The sequence below is a fragment of the Columba livia genome, chromosome 13 (assembly GCF_036013475.1).
Source record: "Columba livia isolate bColLiv1 breed racing homer chromosome 13, bColLiv1.pat.W.v2, whole genome shotgun sequence".
Classification (NCBI taxonomy): domain Eukaryota; kingdom Metazoa; phylum Chordata; class Aves; order Columbiformes; family Columbidae; genus Columba; species Columba livia.
The window spans coordinates 3,290,101-3,303,158 of record NC_088614.1 but is presented as its reverse complement, the minus strand read 5'-3'; the positions used below and the strand labels follow the sequence as shown (position 1 = coordinate 3,303,158).

General features: G+C 43.8%; 1 protein-coding gene across 7 annotated transcripts in view; it reads right to left on the bottom strand.

The window, feature by feature from the left end:
• The window catches only part of CHD9 (chromodomain helicase DNA binding protein 9), an 88,580-nt gene extending 80,512 nt beyond the window's left edge, over positions 1–8,068 (bottom strand). For 4 of the 7 annotated variants that reach the window (XM_065028648.1, XM_065028651.1, XM_065028650.1 and 1 more), the window contains exons 1-2: positions 7,775–8,063; positions 113–190 (exon numbers count right to left, since the gene is read on the bottom strand). The gene's annotated coding sequence lies outside the window, so the exon portion shown is untranslated. Of the gene's footprint in view, positions 1–112; positions 191–7,536; positions 7,692–7,774 lie in introns of those variants that run through there. The other 3 variants (XR_010465890.1, XM_065028652.1, XM_065028649.1) reach the window with 3 other exon arrangements.
• Positions 8,069–13,058: the final 4,990 nt, after the last annotated feature.

Here is a 13,058-nt window from a genome sequence, read left to right as displayed (position 1 = left end):
TACAAACACTATCTAAAGTTCTTGGTTATCCAAAACGTAGCTGTTTTGGATCCTTCCTCAACTGGATTCTTTGTGAATCCCCGAAACAAAGAGAGAAAAAGATGTTTCTTACTCTTTAGGACAGTGTCCACTTGCTTGAACAGCTTCCAATATGGAGACAATTGTGGAGTACTTAAAAGTTTGAAAAATCCTATGTTGAAAAGAAGAAAACAACATATATAACTAAATATACATTTATCAGATCTACAATACATTGCTCTAAATGTAAAATACAAAAAATACTTGACGCAGCAGAAGAATCCCTGATGTTACACTAAGTGCCAAAGAGAAATACACACAAAAGGAACTTAAGGATTTCTTAAGAAGCAAAGTGGGAACTATCTCAACAGATTCTCAAATAGGCTTTATTGCATGTGAACTTTTAATTACATATATATATAAATACATATGTGTGTGTATATATATATATATCTGTTAAATGAGATATGGTAAAAAAACCTTCTGTAAAGTCTCCTTTGGAAGAGAGTCTTAATGTTTACTTTTGAATTGGGAAAATTTACTGATACACAACAAAGTTTATATGCTATTAAACAGAACCAGAACTAAATTTGTTATAAGCATTCCTAGATATACATTAAGCCATCTTAAAAGTTTTATAAAAATTATCTTCCACAGCCCAACTAATACAATTTCTTCATTAAATACCCATAGAAAAATACACATTTCCCTAAGTGCACATGGATTTCCTTAAGTTCTTGACGGCATCCTAAAGCATCACTATTACTAACAAAAACTTTTGAACAATAGTAATCTCAGTTTATACACTAAACCACAGACTTTTATATACCTTAGTGTAACAGAAAATAAACTATTCATTTCAGTTAGTTTAGAATAACTGCTTTGCCCCAATTGGTATTTTTTAAAACATCGATTCATCATTTATATTTTGTGGGCATTAATTGCAATAAAGGGACAACAACAATACAGAGAATGACATCTTAATTTGCTACAATTGATTGTGAGCTAGAAAGATGCCAAAAGTTTGGAGAATCTTCTTAAAAATAATAAAGTCCATCCCCTAGTCAGTTTATTTTAGTGAAAATAACTGTTAGGAAGTCCAGAGCTTTGGCCACATTATTACTGAAGGAAGCCATACTAGTAACTAGTTTGGCTCTTTAAACATTATTGTCATTTTGCTTCTCCTAAGTGACTGTGAAGAGCTTCATAGATTTCAGGACTTGAGTGAGCTCCCGCTTATTTTGCTAATACAGACAACAGAACTTCCTAACGTTCTTTCCTTCGGGTTTGAATACCACTAAACCAAACTTCAAGAGATCTGCCCACAATTCTTAGCGTATCCGTACAGAACATGAATGTCTCTTTTTGCTTTCTTGAGTTGTCAAAAGAGAACAACATATTTAGTGTAATGTATTTGTAATTTGCAGTTTACAGGTCACTAGAAAGACAGTTACTCAAGCTTCTTTGTAAGTTTAAAAAGAAAGTCCTATTGGTACTGTTCAGATTTTTGATGTAAGCATTAGGGTTTCTATAGTTTAGTCATAAATTTCAGCATGACACCTTATATTAGACCTACAAACCGTGCTTCTGAATTCCGGTCTCTTTACTAAGGAACTACATGTTGCCATTTTAAGATGTGCAGAAATATTTGCATTGAAAACCAGAAAAAAAGAAAAAAGCCTTCTCATTTTCACATGTGGCCTAAACCAAGATTTCATTATAAAACATCAGAGAAGCCTTCACAGCACAGTCCCCTTTCAATTCGCAATCTGATAACACACCAACTTCCAATAATTCTCATGTTCTGGCCTGATAAGCATCTTTGTGAACTACTGCGAGTTTATAATCTGGGAAGTACCACCGAGAAGAACGTGAAGGATCCCGCCTGTTTGACAGATGCCTGCAGATCACGACCCAGGAGCACAGGCTAACAGAGCTGAAGAGCTGACACTGACAGCTAGAGTCTCCTCTGCAAATAAATGAACACAATTTCAAGTCTTGACAGAACCAGATTAGGATCCCGTGACAGTAGGCGACGGAACAGAACAGGTTCAGACTTCCCACTCCAAACTACATCAGCTGGCACAAACACCTCCATATATAACAGAAGCCCAGGCCTTTCAGACAGGCTGTATACCATTCTTCTGCTTTTTAAGAAACTATTTCTAAGGAGATTTGATATGAAAGTCTCTCTCAAAAAAAAGGCCCTCTCAAGCACATGTTAAACAAGACACTTGGAGTGATTTGTTCAATATATTCCTCTTAAATTAGAAAATCAATTAAAACTGGTAATAACTCGAGCAAAACAACATTTTTTATCTTGTTTCATGGCTTCCAGCACATTCAGGATGTGCTCCTGAATCCACCTGCAATAGACAAGACACTCCAGATGACTCCTGCTATAACATCAATACTCTGCCACAAGAGCCTGACAAAATGGACTTTTTAAAAACTTCCCCAGTTCAATGGGACAATACCCATCTGTCCCTCAAGGGTATCTATGAATCGGTACTTCAAAACATACCTAAAAATTTGGCTCTGAGGCTAAATTTCAGTTTAGCTTCTGAAAACCAGCAAAAAATGCTTCCAAAAACCATATGTTAATCCCAGCAACATCATATTATATGGAATCAGGCCCATTGTCCTACTCAATGCTGTTTTTAATGCTGGAAGCCACTAACTACAACGGCTTTACTACAGGGTAACTGAAAACAAAAATAAATCCTATTGAATTCTCAGATTCCTTCTAACATATGGAATATCAGATGGGTAGATATTCATGCCATTATACAGACATAATGTTTCCGAAGCTTAAAACCTTCTTCATTAAGGAGTTAAGTTTCAAACGTAATAAAAGCGTTTAAAGCCATTTGCAGAACACATTTTGGAGGAATTTCTGAATTTTAGTGACCAACATAAAAGAGTAAACCAACCTTTTAATACTGCTCATGCAACACAAGGAGAAGCATTGAAGAACACACTTCAGAAGGAAATAATTTGGTAACCAGAGTCTCTACGTTTTGCAATATGACTCCGAGAAAGAGCAAATTCAAAAATTACTATTTGTCTTCAGGAAAGGGATGGGAAACGTTTTCCCATCTTCCTGCAAATTTCAACTGTTGATTTAAAATTGAAACAAACACATGTATCTTGAAAAGAGATACACATGCATTGGTGGCCTAAAGACATTAATATCTGGTATCTCTTTGGTCATCTGTACGAATGAAGTCAAAGGTTGACACATTCGCTCACTCACAGATGCCACATCAGACCAATACATTTCTGCTGAATTCTGAGTTCAAAAAAATGCTTCCTCCCCTGTAACTTGCTTCTTGCAGCTTAGAGAGTGAACATAATGTAGGGGCAGCTCTGAAAGGGGAACTCGGTTCCAAGGTGCTGCCACAAGTGGCCTTTTACTTGATCACCAAAGCTCGTTCTAGGAGGCAGCTGTGCATCCATCTCAATACCGCTGTAGATTCATTTTGAAACAACTACTACCATGCTCATGTTTCCGAAGTCAAGCTACAGCTTCACTAACCGCATTGTTAACAAGTGTTTGATTTAGAGCTGGGCTTCTGCAAGTTTTCAACACTGCAGTTACTCAAAAACATGGTCACTGTAAACTGCATTATATTTTGTTCATGTCATACTTCAGAAAAAAAATGCTGCTTAAAAAAAACCCTCTCTCCTCCCTGCACTATTGTAAATAAGCCACATGTTCGGCCTGTTTGACTTTTGGCCAGCTTACTCTCACATTTATGAATTGGCCAGACTGATAAAATATGAGAATCCTGCTGTTCCTTCAGCCAAAGCAAGAGCTGCAAGCTCTTCCCTGTGGTTGTTCTATTAGCAAAAGAATCACTTCTTAACATCATGATTTCTTCTGCTGAAGGGGAAAGAGAATACTTCAATAATATCCTAACATGTTTCCAATAATGCTAGCTATCAATTCCTGAATGTTTGACTAAATAAACAGATGGCTTCTCCACGACCCATTTCTGTGTACACAGATACCCACATTCCTGAAGCACCGTTTCTAACTACAGGAAGAACACCAGGAAATACGATGAGAGTAACTACGCAAGCCTGAGTAAGTGTGAGATTTCTACGTGTTAAGTTCAGAGCTCCATAGCTGGATAGAAGCAGGACAATTAAAATGACACATATAGACAGGTCAGTGGAAGAATATAGGGTATCCACAAAACTAGTTTGGTTAGAAAAGAAACTGAGCGCTGAGCGTTACCTGTTTTCAGTTAAACACAGCAGAATATTTCAGTAGGATGGTTTATGAACAGAAGTACCAAACATAACTGAGATTTTAGGTCCTGCACCTAGTGGTGTAAAGAAGTAGAATACTGCAATCCAGTGATGAGTGGGACCGTGCCATTCAGCTCCACCAGATCCAACTTATCCTCATCCTTAACTGCATGAAAACTATCCAAGAAAGACAGTCATGCAGTGTTTGAAGACTTACGTCTACAAGACTGACAGAAAAGAAAAAAATGCACTGTAAGGAAACCAGACCCATAAAATATATAATTGTTCAGCTTACTGTGCTTTTGAAATGTTTGAAGGATACATATACTCACTATATAGGGAAAACACGTATTGCAAAATTGAAGCATACACACACACACGAAAAACTTACAACTAGCTCTATAAAGCAAGTAAGAACAGAAGTGCTTTATTTACTTTATGCACAAACAAGGCGATTTTAAAGCAGCATGTCAATCTTTTTGTTTCAATCTGCCTGCATCACTAACTTGTCTCTCTCGTAAAAGGAAACGAATGAACAATGCCTGGTTTAGTAGTCTGCAGTCTCTTGGTAGTGGTTCATGTCATCCATCTTTAAGATAACATCACTAAAAAGACTTTTTAAAAAGCACACTGTGCTTTCATCAACATTTCTCCATGACTGAATTCTTGGACTAATCTTCATGAGCACTTAGCACCAGCAGCTGACGTGAAATGAGTAGGTGCTCAGATTCCTCAAAATTCTTGAAAAATTTTAAGACTTAAAATTCTGGTTCTTTTTACAGCATAAATGACAGCTTTGCTCAGCATGAGATAAGTTAATACAACTTCATCATGAAGAGCACCATAAATGCTTATAAGTAGAACTACTCGGTTAAGCACAAACAAGTCAGCACAAAGTAAACCAGCGCAGATACATTGTAACTAGTTATGTGTCTGCCCTTACCATCATTTAAATGTAAAATAAATTGATGTAGTTTACCCACCAATGTTGGGGGAAAAAAAAAGGGAAAAAAAAAAAAAAAGGAAGCTACTTCACATTTACTTTAAGGTTAAAGTTGACAATGGGCAGCAACCAGAGTTGTCGGTATCTGAAGTTCACATCCTACCTCATCTCCCACTAACGTCTCTGGGTGCCTGTGATTTACACACAGGGCCTGACACACAGATCCCTGAATTCATTAACTTTCAAGAACATGTGAATCAATTTTTGCTCTTTGGCTTACAAAAACTAGGCACTGAAGTCCATGGTGCTTTGGAAGCCCCGTCTGCCAGACGCTGGAACAACAAAAAAGTCATTAGGAGGTGTGAGGGGCTGGGGATGTGTAGAAACTTTGTGAGTAGGTAAAACCAAAAGATACTAATTGCTACTCGTTCTTTAACAGTTACCAAAGGATAAGATAAGAATAATTATTAATTTTAAAATGCCTGCCTTGCAAAAGAAACTAGCAAAAAGTTGACCTATGTACTAATAAATTAAAACTCAGAGCCAGGCTAAAAAAATCCATATTGCTCAAAGATGACTGAATGTTAATATTCTGCCTTGAATGCAAAACATATTTATATTTGCATATAAATGATTACATGTAAAAAAAAAAGTGAAATAATCATTCTACCTCACACCTGCCAAATGAGAACTTGATGGTGTCAACTGACCCGGGTTTAAAAACAGATGCAGAGGGCTCTCAGGACTGATGGGCCTAGTTTTCCTCAGAGGAGGATTACTTTTTACTGCTACTTCTTATGAAGTCTCAAAGAAGACACAAGAGGAGAACTAGAAACCTTATCCCTTTACACAGATTGTTATTTTGCCCCCCGTGAGCATGTATTATAAGACAAAAGGGTTCAGATCTCTTCTACATAAGGGTGGGAGACCGAACTGTATTTTCTTACACTGATGAAGTTCAACAACTTTCATGAACTGAAGGAAGTTTTTAATTCCTAAAGATCCAAGGCATTTATGATACAAACACAGCAAGGAGTGCAAACCATTTATTACAAACTGAAAGTAAATGTCAAAGCTGTACAGATAAATGAGATAATTCTGGACTTTTTTCACCTGATTCTCATCCCTGTTCACAAAAAATTGTGTGTGAAGAGGGAATGTAGTGGTTTTAACATTTCGCTGTTTCAAGCCTCAGTAAGAAATAGCATAATTTCTCCACTTCACTAGAATAAAGTGCTATATACATACAGTAACAAGCTAGCGTCAAAATCCTGTCCTTGTCATCTCTGAAGGAACTCAGTTTGTGGCCCTACCTGGAAAACGCCAGTCCATAAATCCCAACCTTGCCCTTTCACAGCCAAGTCCCTTTTGAAGCCTCCACCCATGCAGCGGGAACCTGCAGCCACATGTTCTCCTCACCTCAGAAACCCTCCAGCCCCGAAGGACAGCAGCAGCATGGCATCTCCATCCCTCTAAGACACACCTCACCCCGTGTCCACCCTCCCATATTCCCTTCCCCAGCTCCCATGGTTTCTGCTGTCACGGATCCAAGTTAGCAGGCTGCCAAACTCAGCTCCTCTTTTTCCCACTGCTTGGCTTTGCCTCACAAAATCACGTCAATTCCGCCCCCTGCCCACCTCTATTACCTTTTGTACAGAGAAACCAAGTCGAACATTCCCACGTCCCTCCCTGGGAAGGTGCCACATCCCCTCCCTGCCCCACAACCCGCCCCGTCCTCGGCCACACAAGGTGCTGGGGATGTCCCTGCCATGCCTCCCTCCACCCAGCCCTCTCCTCCTGCCGCCTTCCCGCTGCGGGAGAGACGAACATCCAACCTCCGGCTCCCCCGAGCAGGAGCCCAGCCCTCTTCCCTTGGCCCTGCCGTCTTCTTACCTGCAAGAGGCCACGGGCAGGACACGCCGCGTTCTCCCCCACCCGCTACCTGGGGAAGGCCCAAATCCCTCCCCTCCAAACTTTACCCCCCCCGCCGGCCGCCCCTGGGCCCCGCGCCGCCGCCTCCGCCGCGCTGCGGGGTAGGGAGGCCGGGGCGGCGGGGACCGCATCCCCGGGCGCCCCCGGGAAAAGCTCGTCTCGCCGCCGCCCCCCTCTCTCCTCCCACCTCCGCCGGGGCCGGCGAGCCGGTGTGGGCGAGGGGCGGAAGCTGGGAGAGCCCGTGCGGCGAGCAGGCCGCGCCGCGCCGGCCCGCGGCGGGAGGAGGGGCGGGCAGGGCTGCCGGGGCCAGCCGGTGTCTCCGGCACCTGGAGCGCGGCCTGCTCCGGAGGCGGCGGGGAGCAGCCCGGCGCTCCGCACGTACTCACCGCCGGGTTCGCCATTACGCGGCGGCGGCAGCGCCCGGAGCCGCCGGCGCTGCCCGGCAGGAGGCACACGGAGATGCCCCGCGCCTGACAGCTCCCGCCGGGGCGGCCTCGGGCAGACGCGGCGGCTCAGAGGCGGCGGCAGGAGCGGCGGCGGCGGCTTCCCCTCCCCCGCGCGGGGATTCCCCCGCACCCCCCCTCCCGGGCGCCCAGGGAGCCGCTGGCCGAGGGCGGCACTCACCGGGTGGCAGGCTGGCTGGCGCAGGCCGGGAGAGGCGGGCGGCGGTGGAGCGGGGAGGGCGGCGCGGCGTGCCGGGCTCTCCTCCCCCCGCCGCCCACCGCGCAGGCAGGCAGGGCGGGAGGGGCGGCCGCGCCGGGGGGCCAAGTTTCACTCGCTCCGCGCCGCGACCCCACCGGCCCCAGCGAACCCGCGGGGACGGGCTGGGGGGCACATTTGCATATTTGTCACCCCCGCGCTGATTGGCCGCCCGCGCGGGGGCCGCTGACACGGCGCCTGGGGAAGGGAGGGAGCGGGGGGGCGGCGGCGCGGCCGGCGGGGCCAGGAAGGGGCGGGCGGACAGAGGCCGCGGGCAGGGGAAGGGGCGTGCGCGGGGAGGAGTGAGCGCGGGGGCGGGCAGGGGAAGCGGGAGCGTGCGAATTTCCTTCCCGAGACACCTTCGCCTCACGCCACGGCCCCCGCGGGAGGGGGCAGCCCTGGGCGGGGGCGGCGGGGGGAGGCCGCTGCGGAGCCGATGAGATGGTGTGTGCGCGGCGGGGTGAGCCGATCCAATATGGCCCCCTTCGCTGGCAGAAGCCAATCCCGGGCGCGGTTAGTCTGGAGGCTCCGGCAGAGGCCGGGCTGGGGCTGCCGGGCAGGCCCCGCGAAGGAGAGGCCGCCGGGGCGCTGGCTGGATACAGCGGGGCCGCCCGCAGCGCCCGCCCCGGGGCGCGGGGGTTTCCCGGGAACGGGAAACGCGGAGCCCCCGCGCGTTTCCGCCAGCGCTGCCGGCGGTTCCTCCCGCGGAGGGCGCTGCAGCCGGGAGCAAGCCCCATTTCGTTATTAAAACACTTGGTGCTCGTTTAACACGTCCCCTGGAGATACGGCTTGTCAGTTCGGTAAGCCTGTCCTCCCTCTCTCTAGGGAGAGCCCGTGCGGCCAGGACCTCCGTTAATGTCACCTCCTGGCGGCAGCACCAGTTGGCACTGGAGCCCGGGTGCTGGACGCTCCCCCTTCACAGCTAAATACACCGGCAGGGCCAGCATGGCCTCAGGTGTACCACAGCAAGCCCTTATCAAATGCACCGCTTGAACATGTGAACACAGCACAGACATTCCTACAAAGTCAACTACAAGCCTTCCCTATGCTTCTCCCAAACATTTCTATTTCAATCACATAACACAAAGTGCACTAAATGCCAAGCATTGATTTCAAGATCAGAATGGGATTGAAAGGAGAATCACTGACAGGGTTTGCTTGTCTTTTTATTTACAGTGGCATATAAGCAGAAGAAGCTCTTCAGGTGAGCAGTTACATAACTCTCGCAGATTTGACCAGAAGATTAAATTACGAACTCCAGGAATACAATAAAACTCCCAGAGTTATCTACACTTGGATATTGTGCCTGGGAGGACTATATGCACAGAAGTAATAAGAAATCTCATCCTAAGGCTTCTTTCTGTAGCTTGCCAGCAGGGAACTAGGGTTATACTTCTAATTCTTTCCAACCTGTTGCTTCTATGTTTAGGATATAATTTAAAATACTAGTTTTTAATTATGCCAAATATCAGCCTTCTTGTGTACCTTATATACATAATTATATATTGTAATATATTATTTGATTTCAGGGTTTCTAAATAGCTTAACTGAGTTTCCATAGATGCCTGCATATGGTAGTCCCTTATTCAGCATTAGCTCAGAAAACAAGCCTTTAATTAATGTTTTAGACAGAGGTGATACAAAGCTATCTCCCTCTCAGTTCTTTCGTGGCTAAAACTTTAACCTTACTCTCAGACTGTTCAGAAAGACTACTGTTAACAGTTATGCTCAAGTTTCTGTATTAACTTTCTCCTTTTAGCCAGCACTATGGATTTTTTCCTCCCCAATTCCCTTTTCTCTCACTAACAATTGAGAACAGCTTCAAAAAATGAACAACTCTGATTTTTTTTTAATACTAGTGGTTTCTAAACAAAAACACATATGTGCTCCTCTTACCTCCATAGAAAGAAGCAGCAAGTACTTTTATCAGAAAAAGGCAGCCTTCACCCTTTTATTAGAATTAGTCAGCCAATTGTAGTACTTCCTTAATAAAGCTATCAGCACTATTGTAATGCTGTGAAGGGCTCTCAGCTGTAGATGTGTGAATGGAAATGTCATAAGTTGAGAGCACAGGCTTAGAATGATAAATCACATGAATGACTGAAAATAGGATCATATGACTGATTTTTCTGCTGCTCAAAAGGACACTGAATCTCATGAACACTTAATGTCTGGATGGATCCTCTTAGATTTAAAAAAAAAACCAAAACAAAAACACACAAGAAACAGCATAAACAAAACAAGTTGAATTAAATGTCAATTTTTGTTTCGGGCACAATTTTCTTAAACATGTCAATATCTCATGAGTTTTGGAAATTGCTTTTGTGCAGTGTTAAATTTTCTTTCCAACAAAACTATTGCCACTTTATATCATCACCCTGAAGATCTGCTGTTGTTTCAAACAATCATCATTTTAGCAGGTTTCATACATTTTATGAGATCTTTGTTTTCTCAGCACTACTACTTCACAATGTAATTACACTGCCTTGATGCATCATAGCATACAGATGACTCTTCTAAAATATTTGGTTTGGTAAGAATGGGAGAATACTGTGTCTGTCCCCTGCTTTATTTTCCATAATTATTTTTCTTCAGACATTCCATGTACAGCCGAGTTAGAACACACACACTTTTTGGATTCTTGACTGCCACAGACCTATAGCAGTTTATTCTGCCTTAGGATTTACCATGTGTGTGCCTTGTAACACCTCGTAGTCTATAGAGGAGATGTCCTGTGTACTCAAATCAAGGGCTCTCATCCTTTATCCTTCCGTGAGTGTGGGATAAAATTTTCCAAAAAAAACCACCAACCAGCATAGGAAATCGCTTGCCGCACTCGCCTGGTTTCCTGTACTTTGATTATGCCTGAAAGCTGCTGCAGGGGTATTGAGGTCAGGGCTGGAATGAAGTTCACATGCACTGAATCAGCTGCTGAGATTCTAGTGTTGCCACAGCGACTGCTTTGATCCTTCCCAGTAGCCGCTGTGTGACTCGGGAAGCGCAGAGCAGCTGTCTGCACAGATTGCTGCTGTTAGAGCCACTCTTCATACATCTTTGTATGGTGTTCTTATTAGTGTGAAAGTGGTGAGCACATACTATAGAAAAGTCAGGCATATCTTAAAGCTTCAAAGCCTCTGGTAAAAGTTTAGTAAGGAGTGGGAAGAAAGGGCAGCATCATTGTGGAGCTTTATCTAGTTCCAAATACCAGGTAAGGAAACACTTCAGTTTAAAAGGAGGCTTAGAAACTCTTCAAGTAGTTTGAATGTATGAAATAAAAGGTAAGTTACTAGTTTGCCAGCTGCTGTATTCTGTGACTGTAGTAGGGAAGAAACTCTCCTGAAGGAAAAATAAAGATCAAGTCTAGAACAGTTGCAATAGAACTAGGATTACTAATCATAATCAATAGGCTTGTGGGGCTATCCCATGTAGCTCTACTGAACTTAGGCTTTTGGTTTCGGGCTGTTTTGCAGTCCAGACTTGCTGTAAAATCAGATGGCATTGTGGGCCCCTAACTTGTCAGAAAACATAATAACTCATGAGTACTGGTATGATGTATGTACTGGGTATTTTCAGTTACCTCTGAAAATTCAGCTGGAAATACTGTTTTATGTAAAGTGGATGTCCACGTTAGCGTGCATCATGTGTGTAGTGGCATACGCAGAAAATCCCAGAAATGTGAAGTTTTAATGTAGTACTTCAGTGTAAATTGCTGTTTGTCTCCTGACTTTGTATGAAGTGTACTGCCACAAAACAAGCAAACAAACCCCCTGTTAATACTTATTATATTATGCTTTACTCTTAATTCCTTTTTTTCATGTACTACTAAGGCAGGGAAATAAACCCTGGAAATTGCCTTGTTTCCTGTAGCACAACATGTGTGTTACCTCAGGAGCGCCCTGTCATCGTGGGCAGGTGTTTGAGGAGTTTGGGGTTGAGATCGTAGGTCTGTGTGAGGCGTTTATTTATCTGACGTGACTTGCTAAAGCAGAGCATGACTGAGCAGTGCGAATGGGTGCTCAAACCCAGCAGCACAAGACTGACCGGCTTGTTACCAAGTGTGGAAAGCTTCTGCTGCCCTCTTGAGGTCTTTGTGCAGATATATTCTTTGCTCTGAAGCTGTTATAATATTAATTTTCTATTAAAGCTGAATTTTTAGCTACCAATGAAGATTAAAGATGTTCCTATTCTGGTAGGTAAGAGCTAATGTTACAGGATATGGAGTATTTTTCTATGGTAAAATTTCTGGCTTTTTGTGGATAATGGGAGAGCAGCGGGTGCCACTTACCTCAACTTTGGCAAAGCTTTCCACGCCATCTTTGGCAATACTCGTGTGCTCTGAGTGGGTAGACAACCAAATGAGTGGGAAACTGGTTGGATGACCGGCTGCGGAGAGTGTTTAATACTCTCTGCAGATGCTGGTAACAGATGTAGGTTACTGCAGGGATCCGTACTGAGGCTGGTTCTGTTCAGAATCTTCATCAGTTGCTCAGGGGAGGTTGCAGGTGACCCAGATACAGGGGGGGACCAGCTGACATGATCGGCAACAAGACCACCATTCAGACATCTAGACAGCCAGGAGGGCTGGCAGGAATGTGCTCTCCTAGAGCTTGTTTTCTAATGCCAGATTCCTAAATTGTGCTCAGAAATATCCTGTGCTATCTTGAACATGTTCAGAAATTTGGTTTGTGAACCTAATGCAATATGCCAAACCAAGTAGTCAACTTCTTGTCTGATGAGAGATGTGGATTATCACTGGTTGCTTTACAGAACTTGAAATGAAACTCTGAAGTGGTGATTCAATCTCTTGTCAGTGCTGGCTTCAGTAAGTAAACCTCAACTTTATACTGAGGTAATAGCCAAGTAATCATGAACCTGAAAGCAAGGGTGTGTGTTTTATAATTCTGTATTGTTAACTTAGACTAAAACAGATCTGCTCCTAGACAGAAAAAAAAAAAATGATGTTAGTCATGCTCTTCATTTTTAAAGTGAACCATCTTCCCTTTGCTTTTAACTTGATACATGTAGAAGGAAGCTCTGCAGCTCAAGACCTGTGTTAAATAAATCTGGTGCTATGTAAACTTCATCAGTACCCAATAGCTTGTGCAACTTGTTGTCTTGTGAGATCCTAAGGTATTATGGAGTAACTGTTGCGATTTCTGAATTCTGTAAACTATGTAGTTGAGCACTTAAAATATATGCACTGCAGTAA